The sequence below is a fragment of the Diabrotica virgifera genome, chromosome 9 (assembly GCF_917563875.1).
Source record: "Diabrotica virgifera virgifera chromosome 9, PGI_DIABVI_V3a".
Classification (NCBI taxonomy): Eukaryota; Metazoa; Arthropoda; class Insecta; order Coleoptera; family Chrysomelidae; genus Diabrotica; species Diabrotica virgifera.
In genome coordinates, this window is record NC_065451.1 from 105,412,401 (window position 1) to 105,426,181 (window position 13,781).

A 13,781-nucleotide genomic window follows, 5' to 3' on the forward strand; every position below is an offset into this window, starting at 1 on the left:
ACTGGATAATTGCCTAACAATGTTTATTTTCGTTTTTATTTTATTTTTGAAATAGGGGGCTTACATGTTATATAATAGATATGTCACAGTACCTTAATGTCTACTTTCAGAACTGTAGAGGGTTGAACACCAAATGTACTGACTTTTATAGAAACTCTATGGCTGCCGACTTTGATATTGTGATCGCGATTGAAACATGGTTGCAGGCGGGAGTGCATGATGGGGAAATAATAGATCTGGCCACATATAAACTGGTAAGGTGTGATAGGGACTTAGTATTTACAAATAAAAACACCGGAGGTGGAGTATTTTTCGCAGTAAAAAATCAACATAAAATAATGAAAATTATTAGAAATAATACATCGTTTGAAGCGCTTATTATTCAAATGAAAATTGGTCAAAACAAATATAACTTCTGTGCTCTATATATTCCCTCGGGAAGCCCATCACATGTATACGAAGCGGTTTTTGTATTTTTACAGAATAATCTAACACATTCTGATAATACGTATATTTTCGGAGATTTTAATATAAAAGCCATCACGGGCACTGTATATAACTTAGACGTATCCAATAATATTTTAGAAATTTTTCAAGAATTTATGGATTTTAATGGGTATGTATTATATAATAACATTAAAAACTTTCAGGACAGAACGTTGGACTTGGTAATATCATCTGAAAATAATTTTAGAAATATTGTAGTAAATAGGGACTTTTTGCCTTTTGTTACTGAAGATATATATCATCCCTCGCTTGAGGTTAATATAAATATAGAAAGAAGCATTACACCAAAGAATACGGAAATTGTAACTAGACTAAATTATAAAAAAGCTGATTTTTTAACCTTTAGTGAACGTGTTAGGGACATGAATTGGGATGCGGTATTGGAAGAAAAATTTGATGTAGACAAGGCTGTACTAAATTTTTATGATAGCTGGAATAGGGTTGTTGACGAGTGCGTTCCAAAAAATGTTTTTCATAAAAATACGAAATTAAGACCGGTTTGGTTTACACCTGACATAAATAGGGCGCTAAAAGAAAAAGACAGATACAGAAAATTAAAAAATATATCTGATCATTACAAAAATAAATATATAGAATGTAGAAAAGAGGTAAGTAAATTAATTAAGACGAAAAAAAAAGAATATATAAATAAAATAGAAAATGAGATAAGTGTTGATGTAAATAATTTTTGGAATTATATTAGAAATAATAAAAAGACGTCTAACAGTGATAAATATTATTACAACGGACAAGATATACCGGAAGAACGGACTGCCGAAAGTTTTGCTACATTTTTTGCATCAGTATACGCAGAGGAGAAATCTTCTTATAATTTAAATTTTAATAGAGATATATATATATATATATATATATATATATATATATATAACAAATGATACTTTTATTTTAGACTCAGTTGATGAGACTGATTTCAATAATGCGATAAATAAATTAAAACCTAAGAAATCTGCGGGAACTGACAGAATACCTGCTTTTATGCTCAAAGCGTGTGGTGAGTGGGTGCGACAGCCCTTACTACATATTTACAACCTTATATTATCAACTAATGTATTTCCTTCAATGTGGAAAACGGGACTTGTCTCACCCATATTTAAATCCGGGAATAAAATGAACGTTGAAAATTATAGGCCTATATCAATTATGTGCTCTCCAGCTAAATTGTTGGAACAAATAATTTATTGTAAACTGTATCGTTATGTTGAAAATTTTATAGTACCACATCAACACGGCTTTGTTGCCAACAAATCAAGTAATACCAATCTATTCCTTTTTACTAACGATGCATTAGAAACTATTGAACGTAAATCTCAACTTGATGTAATATACACGGATTTCAAAAAAGCTTTTGATAAAGTGGATCATGATATTATGTTAAAAAAACTAAGCAGATACGGACTATCAATAAACTTTCTTACATTAATAAAAAATTACTTAGAAAATAGAGGCATAGTAGTTAAACACAATGGGAATACATCTGGAAAATATGAAATGAATTCGGGGGTTCCGCAAGGATCCAACCTAGGGCCACTACTGTTTCTACTCTTTATAAATGATTTACCTAAGGTATTTAAATATTCTATGTATCAAATGTTTGCAGATGATCTGAAATTGTACAGGCGGGTTGAAACAGTTAGAGATTGTGTCATGTTACAGAAAGACATAAACAAGGTGTATGAATGGAGTTGTCAAAATAAATTGCATTTTAATATAAATAAATGTTCTGTATTGTCAATAACGCGAAAAAAAAATCCGTGCTTATTCGATTACCTAATGAATGAACAAAGTCTACAGCGGGACTCAGAAAAAACAGATTTAGGGATAACGTACGATAGTACGTTATCATTTAGTAACCACATTAAAGATATCGCAAAATCTGCAAATAGAACATTGGGTTATATAATAAGACAGTCAAATAACTTTACTAACATAAATACGCTCAAAATATTATATTACTCTCTAGTAAGGAGCAAATTAGAATTTGGGTTACAAGTGTGGTACACAGAGTATCAAACTAATTTAGAGCGGTTAGAAAAAATACAAAATAAATTTTTGAGGTCCCTTTATTTAAGAAAATTCCGTAGGTATCCTGATTATCATACTGTTAGAACATCAAGCCTAAGAAAAGAATTTAAAATTTTATCGCTAGAGAATAGGAGGCAAATTTCTGTATTGACTTTTTTATACAAGATCATTAATAATAAAATTAATTCTACCGAATTGCTTGAATTGGTTAAATTTAACGTACCAGCCAGAAGAATGCGCTCTAGCCCTATGTTTCACATACCTCAAGTTTTTTCGACCAATAGATCACCTCTTGTAACCATGTTCCGGTTGGCAAACCACTTTAATGAATTATTCAATTTAAATTGGGCTGATTCTCCTGCTAAGTTTCGATTGAAAATAGTAACTGGAATTATTAATTTGTCCATCTAATACATTTACAACTTTCACTACCGTTGATGATGTTCATACTCTACAGTTCTTCATAATAGCTATATATTTGTTATTTTTTTTATTGATGTTTACTTTTCTTTAATTAATTACTGATGAATGTATACTCTGTACTTTGAAACTATGTATATAAGTAATATCTATTCATGTAAAAAAACTAATAGTTTGTTTGAATAATAAATAAATAAATAAATAAATAAAAAATAAAAATAAATAAAAAGAGATTGATTTCATCTTCTACTTCGATGGTGAATTGTATGTATGGATCATAGCTGTTAAAAATAAAAAGCAGGTCATCTAACATATTATGAGGTATAGCTAAGATCATATCGTCTATAGTTTCATGAAATATTTTATTCTAAACTCTTATGTGTCTACTAGAGAATTCATTAAAAATTGACAAAGTGCACTCTTCAATAATAAGACTTTTTAATTAATCTAATTGGTTGTTAAGTTTAAAAAAATTTTTATGAGTAAAATTGATCTCGTGATTTAACAATTTTGTACTTAGTTTGTTAGTACCTTTTATAGTTATATCCTGTGCTTGAGGTTCTTGTCTATAAACAAGTTTCTCCATAGTTTTTGTAGCTTCCTTTAAATGTTTCGGCTTTAGTCCTAGTCTACGGCAATTTAGCAGGAACTGTTTTCTGTTAATCTCCTTTGCTAAGTTTTTCCTGGTTTTGGTCCAATTCTTCAAACATGAAACTGCAAATTCACCATATTGTTCTCGAATGGTGTCATAGAAACCCATATCTGTCTAATGACTGAAGGATGATCACAGCTGTCTAATTAATATCAATGTCAAAGGTAAAGTTCATTGGGTGTGCAGCTGGAAATGAAAGCCAAAGTGTACTCTTTTCAACGAGCTAGCAATATTTCGTTTAATTTCTTAAACATCATCAGGCCAGTTGCTACAAAGTTATTACAACCTGGTGAAATAGTGCAATTTACAGAATAACTTAAAACACTTACTTGGATGAGCTTGTTAGCCTCGATATAAAAGTTTAGTTTAGTTGCCCCTAAAGATGTCAGTTGGTTTTGGTCAATCTTTATTAATAATTTTTATCTCTCATTACCTTTTGAATATGGTTCCTAAATAATATTTAGTAAAATAATATTTTTTTTTAATTTAATTTAGTGCTCCTTTGTCATATAGCCATTCTCTCTATTCTGTCACCATAAACTACTAATATAATTTAGTTCAATGAATTTGTTTTTTAGATTCAGTAGTTGCCATTGCAATTGACACCTTGAAATAAGGAGGTATTGGCTGTGTATGTATATGCATTTGTATGTGTACGCATGTAATCCATGTGTGCATATGTATATGTGTGTGTGGGTATGCATATGTGCCTCTTTACAAAGTGGTTTACCATTCTGAAATTTTTTGTGATTTCATTTATACCACCAAATTATAGAAAGAAGTTAATTATTATTACAATTGTTTGCATTTCTTTAATCATTGAATACAAACATTTAAAAAAAATAAAAGAGACAATCGCTAGTAATCTGTCTTATAAATTCTTTATTTAATAAACAACATAATGATCTTACATTGATCTTAACAAAAATCTATCAATCTAATACAACTTGTACTTAAACTAAAAATTGTCTAGCTCTGGCTGACACTTCCGTATAATGACAGCTAACAGACCGCTGTGACCTTGAGGTACTTGCTTTCTCGCCCTGCTCCCAACATGGCAACACCAAAATGTTGAATTATTAATTGTTTCGTCTATGTATTCGTATAATTGTTTGTCCTAAATGTTAATTTAAGTAATTTTGACTACTCCGGCACACACGGAAAATAATGCACTTGGTTGTGTGAGTTATTATGCCTTCACTATACACTAAATCCAATGTTGGTTTTTTCACTTCGCGTTCTTCATGGAACTTTTTATATCGAGGCTAACAAGCTCATCCAAGTAAGTGTTTTAACTTATTATGTAAATTGCACGATTTCACCAGTTTGTAATAACTTTGTAGCAACTGGCCTGATGATGTTTAAGAAATTGAACGAAATATTGCTAGCTCGTTGAAAAGAGTACACTTTGGCTTTCATTTCCAGCTGCACACCCAATGAACTTTACCTTTGACATTGATATTAATTAGACAGCTGTGATCATCCTTCAGTTATAAATATATATATATATATATATATATATATATATATATATATATATATATATATTAGATCAAAACTTCAAAATTAATCAATTTTTTAACCTTTTCTAAAATGTTTTCTGAAGAATTTTTATTGTTTCTATGTTTTTTTTTTTAATGTTTAACAGCCGTTTTAGTAATAGTATTTTTAATTATGTATTGTAATCAACATTCTTTTATAATCTAAATTCTGGTAAGTTACTCATTAATATTTTTTATTCTTTCATACATATTTTCTAAATTTTATCTTATTGCATTGTAGAAATTCTTGAGAAAGGAAATAAACATTTCCGAAAGCTTGAATATTGGATAATAGTGTACTTTAAGGCCCCAGTTTGACTTCTATACCCAAAAATAGTGAAATTCGTATTTCCTAATAAGTCAATTAAGATACTATTTGTATGTATATATATATATATATATATATATATATATATATATATATATTATATATATATATATATATATATATATATATATATATATATATATATATATATATATATATATATATTGTTGTGATCTTGATTATTGATATGAGATAATATTCTTATATGTCACTTAATTTAATCAATGTATTAATACTAATCCAATTAATTAACCAGATCACATATCAATATGTTTTCAATCTCAGGGCGAATTATAAATTAATTACTTACTTTCGTGGCTTCTAGTATTTCTTAATGGTTCCTAATCGGGATAGAAAAGAAAAGAGTAAAAAAAAAATACACATATGGGTTACAATTATAATCAAAAATATTTTTTATTTTATTTAAAAGGCAATCAATGCTTAATATTTGTTATTTCTTATTATTCTTAAACATAACATTTGAAAATGGGAATCTTATTTCCTTTTGTAAATCAATTGAAAGTTTTTATTAACATTTAACTATTAGGAGTTATTATTAACAACTCTATTTAAGTTTGATGAAGCTTTTCTGATATTATTGATTATGTTATGCAATTTTTTATGTGGAATTTAATACGAAAAACCCCTACATTCATGTCCAAACAAATGAGACTGACCTTTTCCTGGTGAAACTGAAAATGTCCTCACACAAAACCCGTTCCTGCTATCCTTGGCTGCGATCAAACCTCGTCCCGGCTTCCAGTAATGTACTCCTTTGAAAAACTAGCTCGAATAGCTCTCGTCCCTGCTTTGGTCGTGATGCTGTGTTCTACCTTTTTCGAAACTGCTATCAGCTACCGGAACACTCTTGGCTCAAGGAGGTTCTTTTACTCTCGACCTGGCCTACTTCTCGTTCCACGATAGATACTCCACACTCACGGAACTACCGGCTTTCTCACTCTCCGTACACTACCGTCTACTACTCGACTTCACTTCTCGACAGCTCAAAACATTCTGATCTCTATTTGTCATTCATTCCCCTACTTTCTAAATATCCCTTCCAGATTCACAAATCAAACTTCCACCACCAACTCTCATTCGCAGTATTCCTCAAAACCAATTTTTAAACTTTCTAAATATGCTTAATGGATTTCAAAGAAAATAGTTAATTCCCATTCTAAAATTACTTTCTACTATATACAAATTTTAATTACCTATTCTCTATTTCCACTTTGTCTTATTTAGCATCGGCTAATGACCGATCCTTCCGCGAACAACGATAATGGCCTATTATCGATTTCACTTGAGTCTTATTTAATCACTTCTTAAAATTAAATATAACAATTTGTTGTATACAGGTTGTTCTAAATTTATATGCCCGTGGTTGAGAAAATTGAAAATATTTTATATTAAATTGAATTCTGTTTATAATTATCAAAATTTAATTTTCATATCAAATAGAAATATAACAAATCCCCGCCTTGTATTCGATAAAATTTATCTGCATTTTTAAATAAATTTTCTCGAGGCAAAACCAACTCCCTGTATATTTCCTTACTTTAATCTACGTCTTATACCCCTTCTTCTTGTATTACTCTAATTAGTCCCACCTGTAGAGTAATTGTTTCCTTATTTTCAGTGTCCTCATCCTGTGTTAGAGTGTCGGTTATTATGTTGTCTTTCCCTTTTTCCCATATCAATCTTCTGTCTTTTTCTTCAGATTTTTCACATACTTTTACCGTGTATTCTGCATCCTCGTTTTCATATGCCTCCTCTTCAAATGCCACTGTTTCGATCATATCTTTTTCGCTTTCATTTGTTAGCTTTATTTCTTCTTCTCCTGAGCTCATCTCTTCTTTTGAGGAATCCCAGTTTTCTTTTGCTTTTGATACTCTCAATTTTTCTTCTTCTGGGCTCAACTCTTCTTTTGAGGAGCCACAGGTTTCATTTTCTTTTGTCTTTTTCTGACTTTTTCTCCCTTTTCTTCTTTGTCCTTGCTTCGTTGCCAAATTCATTTCCACTGTTTGTTCTTTACCTGATTCGTCCGTATTTTGTTTCTCCTGTTCCTTGTCCTGTTCTTCTTCTTTTTCTTCTGTTAGATTCATCGTATTATTTTTAAAATCTATCACTACATGTTTTTCTGCCAATTCGTCAACTCCTACTATCATGTCATGTGACATGTTTGGCATTATTACACATTGTAGTGCATACATCTTCTTACCCAGTCGTACCATTACTCGTATGCCTTCATTTATAGTTGCCAATGTCCGTTTGTTTGCGCCCACTAAATTTACCCTAGGTATTTTGTAAATTAAATTTGTTAAGTTAACTTCTTCTATTAGTTTTCTGTTGACCAATGTTATTTCTGATCCAGTGTCTATCATAATTTTAATTGGTTTCTCGTTGATAAATCCATCCACAAATTTTAAATCAACTCCATTTTTCTTTTCGTTGTTTCTTGCCAATTTAATAAACTCCTTGGGGTTACAAAAGATTCCTGTTTGATTTTTGGTTTTTAGTGAGCGCCGTCGTGAAAAAACGCCGGTTGCTCATCGTTGTTTATATTTTCGTCATAATGTCTCTCTCCGTCATATTCATCTGTCTGGGTATTATTTACTTCTCTTCTATTTTCTCTTGGTCTGTCGGATCTGTTTCGGTTTTCTCGATATCCCTGTTCATTTTGTCTACCATTATTTCTGTTTTCTTGATTTGAGCGTGTGGTGTTTCTATTCTGGTATTCTCGATTTCTGTCCTCATTCCATTGCCTATTTCTTTGTTCATAATTTCCTCTTCCGTTGTCTCTATTTTCGTTTTCCCTTCTGGGATTTAATTCTCGTCTTGTATAGTCCCTCCTATTTTGATTTCTATCTCTGTAATCCTGTGTTTCTCGGAGCCTGTAATCTTCTCGCGACCTTCTTGATTTTCTTTCTCTTAGACGTGATTCTCTTATTTGTAGGAATTGGCATAAACTATCTATGTCTTTGTAGTTTTGCAATGTGATATGGTCTTCCAGCGTTTCTTCGAAATGTCTTGCAATCAGTTCGACTAATTGTTCCGATGAGTAATTATATTGTAGATGCTTTGCATTATTGTAAATTTGTAAAGCATATGTCCTTTCTGATACACCCATCCTATCATTGTATTTCCCATTTTGCAATTCCTTGTTAATTTCCAATTGTTGGACTTTTCCCCAGAAATAATTCAAAAATTTTTGTTCAAATTGTTGCCAACTGTCAAATTCTTCTTCTTTGCAATCGAACCATAGGCTTGCTTCATATTTTAGATGGTTTCTGATAGTTTCTTTTGCTGTTTCGAAATTTCCGATGTGCTGTATTTTCTTTTTCAGGCTATTTATGAACGGCACTGGGTGTAATCTTCTTACATCCCCGCCAAACCTTATCTTCACGTCATCTGTGCTATGTATAACCATTTCTCTTCTTTCTCCGACATTTTGTTGAGTATTGATTTCCGCAATCTTTCTTTCCACTTCTTCTATGTCTGCTTGAATAGCGTTTTGCAACTTGTTTTCCAAACTTTCCATTTCTTTTTTCTGGCAATTCGTTATCTCCTTTATTTTATTTTGAATTTTCATTTCTTGTTCTTTCATCTCGTTTTTCATTGTTGTCAAACATCCTTTTACTTCCTTTTCATACTTTCCTATGCGTTCCTCCATTTTCTTGTTGTTCTCTTCTATTGCTTGTTTCATTTTTTGTTGTGTTTCATCCATTTTTTGATCCAATTTTTGTTGTGTTTCATCCATTTTTTGTTGTGTTTCATCCATTTTCTGATCCATTTTTTGTTGTGATTCATCCAGTTTCTGATCCATTTTTTGTTGTGATTCATCCAGTTTTTGTTCCATTCTTTGTGACAGGAGTTGCATCATTTGTAATATTTTATCTATTCCTGATAATTCTTGCTGTTCTGATGCCATGATTGTCGTGTCTAAAATGTCTTCTTGGTCTGAATTATTCTCTTGATTTGAATGTTCTTTTTGTTTTTTGTTGTCTTTGCTTTGGCTTCTTGTCACAGACATTTGTTTTCAAGAAGTACTGTCCCCGCCAAATATGAAATTTTACTAGTATGTTACCAAGACGACTTTTTCTCACCCAAATATTATAAATTGTCAATAAATATATCAAATGTAATATCGTAAAAATAAAATATTAAATCAGTTATGTAAAATTTGTACCTAAAGAGATCTAAAATTTTATGTTATCAAATGTAAGTATCTCACTTTTTACCACAGGCATATAAATTTTCAAATACCGGCTTTACTCTTTCTATCCTTCAAATTTGCCACTAGAAATACTTTACAATGCCCTCCACGTTGGACGACAGTTGTTGTGATCTTGATTATTGATATGAGATAATATTCTTATATGTCACTTAATTTAATCAATGTATTAATACTAATCCAATTAATTAACCAGATCACATATCAATATGTTTTCAATCTCAGGGCGAATTATAAATTAATTACTTACTTTCGTGGCTTCTAGTATTTCTTAATGGTTCCTAATCGGGATAGAAAAGAAAAGAGTAAAAAAAAAATACACATATGGGTTACAATTATAATCAAAAATATTTTTTATTTTATTTAAAAGGCAATCAATGCTTAATATTTGTTATTTCTTATTATTCTTAAACATAACATTTGAAAATGGGAATCTTATTTCCTTTTGTAAATCAATTGAAAGTTTTTATTAACATTTAACTATTAGGAGTTATTATTAACAACTCTATTTAAGTTTGATGAAGCTTTTCTGATATTATTGATTATGTTATGCAATTTTTTATGTGGAATTTAATACGAAAAACCCCTACATTCATGTCCAAACAAATGAGACTGACCTTTTCCTGGTGAAACTGAAAATGTCCTCACACAAAACCCGTTCCTGCTATCCTTGGCTGCGATCAAACCTCGTCCCGGCTTCCAGTAATGTACTCCTTTGAAAAACTAGCTCGAATAGCTCTCGTCCCTGCTTTGGTCGTGATGCTGTGTTCTACCTTTTTCGAAACTGCTATCAGCTACCGGAACACTCTTGGCTCAAGGAGGTTCTTTTACTCTCGACCTGGCCTACTTCTCGTTCCACGATAGATACTCCACACTCACGGAACTACCGGCTTTCTCACTCTCCGTACACTACCGTCTACTACTCGACTTCACTTCTCGACAGCTCAAAACATTCTGATCTCTATTTGTCATTCATTCCCCTACTTTCTAAATATCCCTTCCAGATTCACAAATCAAACTTCCACCACCAACTCTCATTCGCAGTATTCCTCAAAACCAATTTTTAAACTTTCTAAATATGCTTAATGGATTTCAAAGAAAATAGTTAATTCCCATTCTAAAATTACTTTCTACTATATACAAATTTTAATTACCTATTCTCTATTTCCACTTTGTCTTATTTAGCATCGGCTAATGACCGATCCTTCCGCGAACAACGATAATGGCCTATTATCGATTTCACTTGAGTCTTATTTAATCACTTCTTAAAATTAAATATAACAATTTGTTGTATACAGGTTGTTCTAAATTTATATGCCCGTGGTTGAGAAAATTGAAAATATTTTATATTAAATTGAATTCTGTTTATAATTATCAAAATTTAATTTTCATATCAAATAGAAATATAACAAAATATATATATATATATATATATATATATATATATATATATATATATATATATATATATATATATATATATATATATATATATCAGTCTGGGAAGAATTCATTTGATGATTATTAACATTTTTTCTCTTATTTGTATTTATTTATGTAAGCAAGTTTAATTACCAATCTAGATTTATCTGGTAAGTTGTATTTTTACATGATCTTTGTTCCACTTTATCAGTTACTTTTTAGCTCTTGAAAATGAATGTAAACACATTCGAAAGCTTGAGTAATTAAAAAATAGTCTTCTAGTAGCCCTTTTATTGACTCCAACCCACCGAAACTCAAAATTGTTATATATATATATATATATATATATATATATATATATATATATATATATATATATATATATATATATATATATATATATATATATATATATATATATATATATATATATATATAGTAACTTTTTTTTGATTAATTAATGAATTAAATTTTATTATTATTTTTGTTATCTGGTTTGCTCTACCCGTTCCCGTATTGCTCTCTCTTTTATAATTTTTGTAATGACGTCTATTATAAATACAAAGTTATTTCTACTTTTCTTGCAATGTTTAAAATATTGTCGGGGCCGACGTCTCCGAAACGGTTCCTGAGTCTGGTCTGCCCGTGAGCGAAGACGCCGCACCGGAAAACGCAGTGCCCCGCGTCTTCCCTCAGGTGACAGGTTAGGCACAGGTCGTCGTCCGTCTTTCCGATGCCATGCGTGAACGCTCGGAAAGAAACATGTCGCGTTAGAAACTGAGTGAAGTAAAAATTGGTTCTCCGGAACTTACAAGCGAACCACGCCCCCACGTTCGGGATGAGCCTCTTGGTCCATTGTGCCTTCGTGCGTTCTGCCTACCACTCCGTCTTCCAGTCGGCCAAGAGCTCTTGCTTCTGGCAGATGGCCGTTTGCTGCTTCGTACAATGATGCCCGTTCTCTCGCTAGCAAGTGAATGGGAGGGGCACCCGCGATGACTTGTAGGGCCGTGGTTGATGCCGTCCGGTACGCACAGCATACGTGTGCCGTAGAGCCTCGATCCAGACCGGGGCCCCGTAGAGAAGGGTCTACTGTACGATATGTAGGTACAATCTCCGTTTGGCGCTACCAGGCCCTCCGATGTTTGGTGTTATTCTCCGGAGGGCTGCGGTTTGTGCCTCGACCTTCCCTACCACCCTTGTGAGGTGTTTGGAGAACCCGAGTCCCCGTTCGAGGTCTATGCCCAGATATTTGGCGCAGGAGGACGGTTTTACCTCGCTGGCTCCGAATCGGAAAACCAGGTCAGGCCCGGCTCTCGGTGGCTTGAGGACCACCACCTCTGTCTTGGCGCTTGCAAGTTCCAGGTCATTTCCCGTCATCCAAGCGTTCACGCGACCGAAACATCTCTCCGCAATTTCTACTAGCTCCCAATAAAAGTCGTGGGATACTAGTATCGCGAGGTCGTCCGCGTACGCGACCGCGTTGCAATAACGTCCGTCATTTATCTTTAAAACCCGGTATATAGGATATTCCAGAGTGTCGGTCCGAGAACCGACCCCTGGGGGACACCCGCCGAGAGCTTTTCGTTGTCATTTTTATTAATGGGTAGGTATCTGTTTGTCAGATAGCTCTTAATTATGTTGATCAAGTATACGGGCAGTCTGAGAGCCTCCATCCTGCTGATGATATGCCTCTAGCCTGCCGAGTTGAACGCGTTCATGACGTCAAACATGATTAGTACCACCCATCTCCCCTTACTGTTTCTCACGCTTTCCGTGACGTACCTGACAGCGTCTACCGCCGATCTAGCCTTCCTAAAACCATATTGCCCATTAGAGATGGCGTTCGCGGCATCTAATTCTGCTTCCAGGCGGTTCTTGACTATATTTTCATATAGTTTGCCTAGGCAATCTAGAAGACAGATGGGTCGATAGGAGCTGGCCTCTTCCGGGTTCTTACCGGGTTTCGCTATCAAGGTGAGGCGTGCCCGTTTCAGTTCGTCAGGGAAAGCCTGGGACACGAGGAGCTGAGACAGTACCGATCTGATCAGCTCAGGTTGCGCTTCTACCGCGATCTCGATGGCCTCCGGCGGCACCCGATCCGGCCCCGGCGACCTCCCCGTTTTTATCGCGTCTACTGCCCTGGAGAGTTCTATGGGAGTGGCGGCTTCCGGGAGCTCGCACCTGGCGGGCTCGATCAGCAGCTCTGGCTTTCTGGGGAAGAGAACACTTGCAATGTCCCGCCTCGTGTCCTCAGTAAGTCTGTATGGGGTTTCAACTCTCAAGGTTCTGACTGCTAACCTGTAGGCCTCACCCCATACATCCTCCTCAAGCGCATCGCACAGATTTGTCCAGCACGTCCGCTTGGACCTCCTAATAAGTTTGTTGAGGTCCTTTTTCGAACTCTTATAAGCATCTCTGGCCATCGGCGTTCTTACTCTCTGTGCGATGCGCCTCAGTCTGAGGCACTGAACACGAGTATTCTGAACGTCCTCATTCCACCAATACGATACCAGGCTGCTACTTGTGCGCGCGTTTTATAGCACTTCTGAGACTGGAGAAGTCGGTGGCCTCCTCGCAGAAGCCGCCCAACCTCTCCCTAAAAATTACCCTATTGAAGGCCATAACCTTTCTGCC